Source organism: Sycon ciliatum, chromosome 10 (assembly GCF_964019385.1).
Source record: "Sycon ciliatum chromosome 10, ocSycCili1.1, whole genome shotgun sequence".
NCBI lineage: Eukaryota > Metazoa > Porifera > Calcarea > Leucosolenida > Sycettidae > Sycon > Sycon ciliatum.
The window spans coordinates 27,531,736-27,541,989 of NC_088652.1; positions in this window are offsets into that span (position 1 = coordinate 27,531,736).

Genomic DNA, 10,254 nt, shown 5'->3' on the forward strand with positions numbered 1-10,254 from the left:
CTAATTTTTTGATCTTCATAAAAAACTGGTATTGTGAACTTGATTCCGTTTCTTTCAAGAAGAAACAATTGAAAAGAAGTCCCGAAAAACGAGAAATTAGGTCCGAAAGTCACCGCGTCGTGGACCGTGCCTTATTATTCGCGCCGTTCGATGTTGCACGTCGCAACGACTGCTGCATGTCGTGTCGTTCGAATCGTACAGGATTTTACAGCTCACCCCAGCCCTCCCGACAAGCCCTTACGTCCCGTACCGTCGGCGTTGCGTCGAATGTGAACTAGGCTTAAAGACAAAAGTAGGACCGGGGCGCTGCACGGCCCTTGCAGCGCTGTGTACACTAGGCCATGCCAACAAACACAGCACAATTCTCTGTTAACGCCGGAAAAGTCCGCTGTTCAGTATTGCACTGCGTACAAGACCAACTCCCGTTGCACGTACTCAGTAAACTCCCCCGAAGGGAACTCAAGACAACCGTTAACACCCGGTAAACCCAACACCCATTGCACGTACTGTAAGACATGTATATAATATTATAACGAGGAAGCAAATCTAACGTTTTAATGGATGACATTTCTTCGTTATAATAAGATCCGTTGAGGCCGTACTGCTTCATATATGCTGTGTGTGGATATGGCAGAATACTAGTGGTGAAACGAATGTCAAAACCTACTAGCCGAATATTCTTCGGCTTCACGAACGAATGAACGAATATTCTTTTGGTAACAGAGATGACATCACATGCCCTCCTCCCAGTCATTTGATGGATGCTGTCATTACTATTAGGTATGACAAATGGTAGTGCCACATAAAATGCACTGCCACATAAGGCTACTTCGAAGTTCATACATACATGCATGTTATGTACACCATTGGCAGTCCAGTATGGACGTACATGTGCATGCATACAGTACAAAGTCACAGGCAGGCTGCACGCACTGCACCGTGTTCGGCGTGCATGTATATACAGGCACTGCATTTGAAGTGACGTAACGAATACTCGAATGTGACTTAACGAATATTCGAATGTGACAAACCGAACGAATGTTCGAATATTCGAATATTCGTTTCACCACTACAGAATACTGCAAGATCGTTAACATATCTTCTCGTTAACTTATGAATTTTGGACAATCGTTAGATTTGCGACTCGTTATAATAACATGTCTTACAGTATTGTAAACTCTCCTTATCCCAACATCTCTACTCGGCACCCTTCAGACACCTCTAAATCACAGAAGAAACGCTTTTCAACTGTGCCAAGTTACGAACAGTGTTGGTAATCAAAGTACTTATTTACATACAAGGAGAATGCAGACTTCGAGTTCCGTCAAAAGTACATGACCCGCAAGAGTGCGCAGCTCCACTGTTAATTGCTGCTGTCCTGGTGGAAGTTTCACGCAGTTATACACCACTACTCAAACACGGTCTCTCGGCTACAAATTCTTCCAAAAATAATAAAATCCAAATTTTCGAATGAATTTTTCGAATGAAAGGAATGAAACATGAAGTGGCTACAGTGGAGTCTGCACGCCCTTAGGCTGGTGGAAGTTGACGTCAATAATTTTCATGATGCATTCACTGTACACGTACTATCATACATATCCTGGACCTGTGGCGGGCACATCTCCGTGTGTGCACTGTGCAAGAAAACTCATGTGATGCGTTGACGCCCAGTACAAACGTACGAGGAGAGTTGCATCATAGAAATGAAGTAAACTTGAAATTCTGTCCAGAAAGCAGGGTACAGGCCTACCCTCCTTAGTAGGACATCGGTTACAACACAAACCTCATTAGTAGGCAATGTTCAAGATCCCTGGCGCCTGAAATGCGTACATTCAACACCGGATAGCAGATAAAACGTGTTATAAGACAAACAATTTGAAACCCCCAGGGTTGTCTTCTAACGAGGGTAGACCTGTATGGTTTGGAGCTGCACACTCTTCTGGCGTGGGGCAGGGGGCAGGGGGGGAAGCAGGGGGTCATGCAGTTCTGCAATAAAAAAAGTACCCTTCGTTACATGCAGTGCCATGCCTGGCTCCAGCATGACCGGATAGGGGGAGTTCTACTGCACGCGAAATCATGTCGCTACGTGCACATCAGGATTCTAGCCAAAAAAGGAGTGTGGGGGGGGGGTGCAGCCCCCCCCCCCCCCTACTCATTTTCCGATTTTTGTGTTTTTTTCATGCTATTCAACGAAAATGCAGTCGATACTCAGAAGCAGAGGGTTCATAAAGGTTCTTGTCTGGGGTGAAGCCAGGGGTTCGCCCACTTACGTTGCATTTTTCATCGCCAGAAAAATTTTGGAAAAAGGAAAAAATAGGTTACGTGGCAGCTGCGCCCCTCGCTTCTCTGTGCTCTGCGGATGCCACCAGCAACAACGAAACAAAAATGTAAGTATACTGACGGTGCCTCCAGGTTGCATACATATGGGCAGTGCACTTCTTCAACGATACAGTGAACTGTACCGCTTTCGTTTCTCTTTTCAAAGCAAGCTTCAATTCAAACTTGTTAAAAAGAATGTGACGCCTTGTTTGGAATTACGTTTAGTACTGGGCCTGAACCCGATCGCATCTAGACCTTACCTGATACAGATATGGACGAGAGACCTCTTGCTGATCCAGGCGACAGAAACGGTCACTTCCTAAGCTGCTGCTGGAATGCTGTAGCCTTCTACAACTGATCGTTGTCGTGAAGTCTACGTCGACACAAAACCTACTGTCAAAACTAACAACTAATGCCAACCGAAACCTGAATGCGAACAAAATAACATCTAGATCTGTGGCTGCTTCGGGCTGAGTGCTCCTGTAGTACGAACACTGAAGGAGGCTAGCTCACAGGGTGAACGCAAGTGACCCAAGCCACACACCTCAACGATATCCAAATATAGACTCCCACAAGGAAGCTTGCGCTCAAATCGGTCACTGAGTACAATATACTTTCTTTTTTAGAAGTAAAGTACATGTAGTTGCAAACAGTTCAGGTTCCCAGGCATGCCAGGCGCGGGACTACTCGGGAAATTCGAAAGCTGCCTTGCTACAGAAAACGAGATGACAACTCCTGGCCAACACGCAGCCAGTGCCATGCTGCAGCCAAGAAACTGGACATGACGCTGAGACTAGTAGTACAATAGTGTAGTACAACATGTACTCCATGTAGCAAAGAAGGTACGCTTTCCAACGGCCAAAGAGAGTTGGAAAGCTTGTGTCTTTGTGGGTACTACTTGTACGTAGTAACTAATTACTTGAACATTTGGGCTCATGCAAAATCGCACCGATTTTGGGATTTCCCCACAACTTTTTGCGTCAGCAAAAATGTTGTGCTGGACCGCATTCCTGTCACTTCGCAGTGGCTTTTCGTTGGTGCAGTTTGTATCCCACCCTCCCACCCCTGACTTTTGCGTGTGTGTTTATCGATATATCGTATTGGTTTTTCTTATTGGCCATAACCTTGAACCTTCCAAGTTGGAAGGCTGTCGGTTAGCGCTACGAATATGTGTTGAAGTTAGGTGTCAAGACGTCGAATGTCTCAGTACTCTGTCAGTTTTGTGCCTAGTTATTGCACTTTCTGACTGCATTATAGTATCATGTTACAGTGATGGAGAGTTACTCTTAACTCGTATCCATATGTCCTTTTCTCTTTTACATTTATTTATGGCTCAACATCAGAGTTTCAAATAATAATAATAAATTCTAATACATCGCTCGACGATGGACACGAAAACCAAGGAGTAGCACAATACTCTGTCTGATGAACTTGCCAAAAAAATAGAAAGAATTCAATTGTTTAATGGAAAGAGTTCACGACGACGTCTACAATTGTACAACTCTGCCATATTCAGTACATCGTATACGGTCATGTACATGATTGTACTGTAGTACCAAGACTCCAAACAATGTTTGCACTCTGCACTCTGTCCGTATTTGTCAACTTAGGCACGTGTTGAAGCACGTGGGGCGTGCTCGTACAATAGGCCTAGCCCAAATCTGCAGCAATTCTTCCAGCAAAATATCGAAATTTCCCACGAAAAGAAATTGCTGGCAAATTCCAAGCAAAATATCGATTAAAGCGGGATTCACAGAAGCTTTTTTGCGATGCGACACGCGATGCGACAGACGCGAAACCGGGAAAACCCCAAATCGCAGCCATGTCGCACCCCACGCAACTGCCGCAACTGGGCCATCGCAGGCCATCGCAGAAGTTCAGCTTGGCTCATCTTTTGCGATGCGATGCGCGATGCGACAAGCGATTTGGTGTACGATTTTGACCTTTTCTACAGCAAAGTTGTACAAAGGTGCAAGAGTTGCCTATAATTTTTTACAAGTTGTGTCAAACCGCGCGAATATCATGGTGACGTACCCAAATCAGCAAAACTTTGTCGCATCGTTGACTTCTTCTGTGAATGGTATTTCGCGAGTTCGCATCGCACGCACTGCGCATCGGCCATCGAAGATCGCGTCGCATCGCGTGTCGCATCGCAAAAAAGCTTCTGTGAATCCCGCTTAAGGTGGCTGGGGCGGTACAACTTTTTGGGGAATTTTTTGACTGCATTTTTGTGTTTATCCGCAAGGCAGAGATGAAATTTGAAAATGTTTTCTGGTGAATATCTGGAGAATAGCCTTCTCTAGCTTCCTATAGTTTCATTTTTACTTTTGGACAAAAATTGAAAACGTTTTATGAAAGGTTCGTGTTATTTTTTCACGGACCTTTCATAAAACTTTTTCAAATTTTGTCCAAAAGCAAAAATAAAACTCTAGGAAGCTAGAGAAGGTTCTTCTCCAGAGATTCACCAGAAAACATTTTCAAATTTTATCTCCACCTTGCCGATAAACTCAAAAATGCAGTCAAAATGTGATCAAAAAGACCCCTAAAAAGTTGTACCGCCCCAGCCACCTTAACAGAGGATCCGGGACCGGGGTGTATTTTGGCAATTTTATTCAATTTATTTTGGTTTCATTGGGCCAACTTCGTGCTGAAATAGCTCGTGCAGGTTGTCAGGGGTACATAAATTTGAAATCACGCTACAAAATCCGGATTACTGGCACCATGCATTATAAGTTTTGCTTTCATCATCAGCGTCACCATCGACTTTTACCAAAGTTAAGTAGACGGTTCATTCGAAGCCATTTTGGCCACAAAGCAGGAGCAAAATAGAGCAAAATATCGGAAACGAAAGGCAACGCCAAGCAAAATACGGAAAGTGCTCGGGCAAAATTTGCCGGCAAAATATCGAAGCGCCCCGAGCAAATTTGGGCTAGGCCTATCGTACAACCCCATGTCATACGAGGATGAAGAAGCGCACAAAGCGGATCGATCATGATAATACATGTAATAATCTTTATTTCAGGATTACCCAAAGGCTGACGATTAGGCGCCTAGGCCTCGGCGCGTAATGCTAGCATTGTAACTGGCATTACGAGCATCGTTTTGAGAACTAGCAATGCTCCAGCATTGTACCCGGATTTGGAGCCAAAACAAGCATTAGCGCCCAAAAATGGAAGTTTCCGGAGGAGGAAGGAGGAAACTGTAGTTATCACCAACCCTCACCGCGCCCAGCTCACGCCGCTACGGCGTGCGACCTAAGCTGGGCGCCCTGCCCAGTATGGAACTGTCCTCAAGCCAGTCACGTATTTGGCAGCCCAGTGAGCTGTCTACCGGATCGCAGCGTTTGGAAGCGCCAAATGCGGCAGGGCCAGTCTCAGGCTGGTCACGTAGCTACGTAGGCGGCAGGCCGGCGCGCGACCGGCAAGGCTGCATTCGCATTTGGATTACCGAAGTGATACAGGTGCTTCGACGGCACTCCGTGGCGCATCAAGGAGGCATCTGGGGCCCAGGCAGCCCGCCCGTAAGGGCGCGTTCAGACTGACGTGAATGGAACTGTTTATTGAACGCAGAGCTGCAGACATCGATCACCCTGTCTGTGTTTTTGAGGTGAAGATCTTCCCCAAAGAATCCTCATCATCGGCCAGGATCACCATCAACGCTTCCAGTGCGAAGCTAGTCAACAGCCGCCGTTTCTGGCCTGCTCCACTGTACAGTAGGTGTTGGAATTTCGACAAGTACAGATCTGAAACAGAGGACAGCCACAGCAGTATGAATTCAGCCCAAGATGACCAGCATAGCCTTCCTTAACATCTGCAGCCTCCGCAGAAAAGTCGACGAACTCAAAGATTTCGTTTCCAAGCATGGTGTGCATGTCATGGGCGTTGCTGAAACATGGCTAGCTGCTGATGTAACTGATGGAGAGGTATCCATTCCTCACTACAAGCTATTCAGGAAAGATCGTGCCCTACAGCACGGCGGTGGCGTTTGCATATACTGTCATGAAACGACTCGTGTCAAACGACGTGCTGATCTGGAAACAGATTTGGAAATTTTGTGGATTGAGGTCATGGAACAAAAGCACAGTACCCTGGTGGGATGTGCATACCGTCCACCAGATAAGTCAGTGGCTTACTGGGATGTATTCCAAGCCAACATCGAAAAGGCAATGCAGGGAAGACAGTCGCGCACAGTTCTCATTGGAGACTTTAATGTGGACTATGCCGATCCTCTTGCCAGCCGTGCAAATCACTTGCACTCCACACTCACACACTGCAACTTGTTTAACCATGTGTCTCAGCCGACAAGAGTCACGTCCTCTTCGGCATCTGTTATCGACCTGTTCTTGTCTAACGTTCCCATAGAGGGTGTATGTCGCACTGTCTATGTTGATATGAGCGATCATTTTGCCATCCTGGCCCATATGCCTGGCTTTGGCATGGGAAAGGCATATTCTGGACACCCAGCCGCCAAACGCCAAGGTAGGCGACTCCATCGGATAAATTGGAACACATTCAATGAGGACTTGAACCATCATCTAGCGACTTGTACCTTTACCGGAAATCTTGAAAATGCTGTGCAGAGTCTTACCACCTTTATCATATCTACCCTGGATGTGCACGCACCATTGATTCATCGGCGCCGACAGGAGAAACGTCCTTGCCCCTGGCTAACACCGGAGCTAGTTGCCGCGGTACGTGAGCGAAACCAGTTCCATCGCCGGTTGATGAGCGACAAAGGCAATGCGGACCTGCGTGAGCTCCACCGTCAGGCCCGCTCTACTGCAAGGAAACTGGATCGCCGTCTACGTAATGCCTACTTCATGAATCAGTGTGCAACTCGTGATCAGAGAAAGTTGTGGTCAGTTATGAACATCGTCACAGGCCGTGCTAAGCAGCGTCAAGAACCTCAAGCCGACATTGGGGACCTGAGCAAAACCTTTGGGGATGTTGTGCATGACCCAGACCGACCATCCACGCTAACACCACCAAGTGGACCGATGCCAGCGTCTAGCTTTCTGCAATTTGAACTGGTGCCGGTGAGTGATGTGAAAGCTTGTCTGAAGTGCATAAATCCCGCGAAGGCCACGGGCAGTGATTGCGTTCCTGGTTTAGTGTTGAGGGAATGTGCCGATAGCCTTGCTGGGCCACTCACGGATATCATTAACAGATCACTGTCCACTGGAACAGTACCAATGATGTTCAAGCGATCGTTTATTAGTCCTTTGTATAAGTCAGGAGACCCCACAGTGCCAGTTAACTACCGCCCAGTATCCTTATTGCCGATTATATCTCGTATTCTCGAACACTTTGTGAAAAAGCAGCTCGTGGAATATCTCACAGCGCATGAACTTTATCCAAAGACTCAGTTTGCGTATCGGAAGTGTCACTCGACGGAGGATGCACTTGTGCTTGCCGTCAACAGGTGGGTGCTTGCACGCTCACATCGCCGCTTCACGGGCATCGTCATGGTAGATATGAGTAAAGCCTTTGATCGGGTGCAGCATGAACGACTCGTCTCTGAGTTGCACTCCCTTGGTATCTCATCTAGTGCTCTACAATGGTTTTGTAGCTATCTGACTGAAAGAAGTCAACAAGTCCGAATTGCAAACTCAGTCTCCTCGTCAGTGCATTGTTCCCGTGGTGTGCCACAGGGCAGTGTACTTGGTCCCTTGCTGTTTGTTCTATACACGCGCCACTTAGATGCCATCCTGCCTGAACAAGTCATCCACCAAGAGTTTGCAGATGACATCATACTAGAGTTCTCCGACAGCGATCTGAACACTGTGTGCCGACAGCTTAGTGCAGCTGCCACTTCTGTATCACGTTGGCTTGCTGAAATTGGGCTGTTGCTCAATGCGAAGAAGACGCAAGTCATGGTCATCCAGCCCCGTGGACAGAGAGCTGCCATTCCTGATGTATTCTGTGGTCAGGACGCACTCAAGGTTACCCCTACTTCCAAGTACCTTGGGGTGGTCATTGATTGCGAACTGTCATGGAAGCAGCATGTGGACAACGTGACTAAGCGAACTGCCCAGACCATTGGTCAGCTCTGGCGCCATGGTCGTGCTCTAAGTTTATCAGCCAGACGGTCGTGGTTCATTAGCATGATCAGCAGCCATCTCTGCTATGCGTCTACGGCTTTCTATCCTTGCCTCACAGTGCAGTTGTTGGATCGCTTGGTCAAGATTTTCAAATCCGGAATTCGCGCCGTTTTCCAAGTGCCTTCTACTACCCCATCATCCCCTCTTCTCTGTCGACTTGATCTTCTTACTCTTACTCAGATATATAAGCAAAAATTATTATTTTTTGTTCACAGATGTCTTGGTACTGAAATGATCAGTAGTCTTTTCAGCACTTTCTTTGATTTAGTCAATGGTCGTGCCACGCGGGGTCAGGCTTCACGTCTGCTTCGTGTCCCGTTTTTGCCGGGTCCTTCCGGTCGATCCACTGTTCAGTTCATTGGTAGTGTGTACTGGAACTGCCTGCCGCCTGATGTCCGCTCCATCACCATTCCTTCTGCATTTAAGAAAGCAATTACAAACGATATCTTAAACTCTCTTACCCTCTCCTAAGATCTCAAAGACGCATAACTGTCAACATTCCCTCAACCCTGGAACCTTTCCATCCGTTGCATTATTTTCATGAAAAATTCATCAAATTCAAATTCGTTACTTGTAGTACTCCCTCATTGATTTGTTTCCGTCTTCTCTTTGTGCCTTGTTCATGATTGTATTTTCCTCTTCCTCCTTTTCTTATATCACCACCTTCATCATTTTGCGAGAACTGTGGCAATACGCCCAGTGAGAAGGCAGATTTTGCCTGTGCTTCTGGTGAAGTAAAATAAAGCTAAACAAACAAACAAGCCGCCGGAAAGCTGCAGCGTAATCCCGGGAATCGCAATCACACTGCACATGTATCCCGCTGGAACGGCCAGTCATGTGAAGCTTCGAGATTTGAAAAATTTGAGTTGACTCAGTTTGAGTTGGATATCAAAATAAACTAATTCAGTCTGTTGAGATGCTGGATCATTGTGCTTTTGCTTGTGCTCGTCGACGGAAAAAAATACTATGTCCGGAGTATTTGGTGCTTGGGTGGCATTCATCCGCTCCGCGATCAGAGTATGCTTCTCGTTCGCAGTAACGTTTTGCCTGCAGAACGGCCCGCAAAAATCACCACGTACAGCTCCATGAACTCCCTCTCCATTGCTGAGTCGAACAAAGATTTCGGCATGATGGGAGAAGTTGGCAGTCTAGAAGTCAAAACTCAAAAGCATGCAGTCAGACTGCAAGAGTACTAGAGGCTGAAATAAAACGAAAAGACAGAACATGTGCTGCAAGGATATCAAAAGCGCTCCGCGTGCCGCCGGAATCTGCATTCCACTGGCCTGCAGAGTGGTGGGAAACCTTTTCCGTGTTTACGCTGGCGGGAACGTCACGTGAGCGATTCACCTTGACAACTTTCACATTCCGCTTGTTTTTTACGCCAGTCTGAACGCGCCCTAAGCGCACCACCGTATCAGGTATGCGCAGGTGGAGCAGCGGAGCAAGATGTGTGCCGGACACTCACCATCATCCGGTCGACTGCATGGTTGTGCGACTTTACACAGCCGTCACTCATTACTTGCTATTGCTTGCAGAAGGCCAGAATTTTTTTTTCTTTTCGCTCTTTCCCTTCTTCCAGGCACGGCTTCATGTTAGAGCAGTAAATTGCAGTTAGGGACTCAGCTGAGTCAAGCTGGACTCAGCGTGTCAAGTTTGGCATAATACAATAAGCACGCTATCCCCAAACAGTTGTGTGGTTATTGTGTGAGTGTATATGCAGGAGTCCGCGGTCACGTGAGGGGGGAGTGATAAGTGTCATTTTCTCACTTCATGAGTGTGCATTACTGTATAAAACAGGAGCTCTACAATGACTGTAACGTACACACTGTACTTTG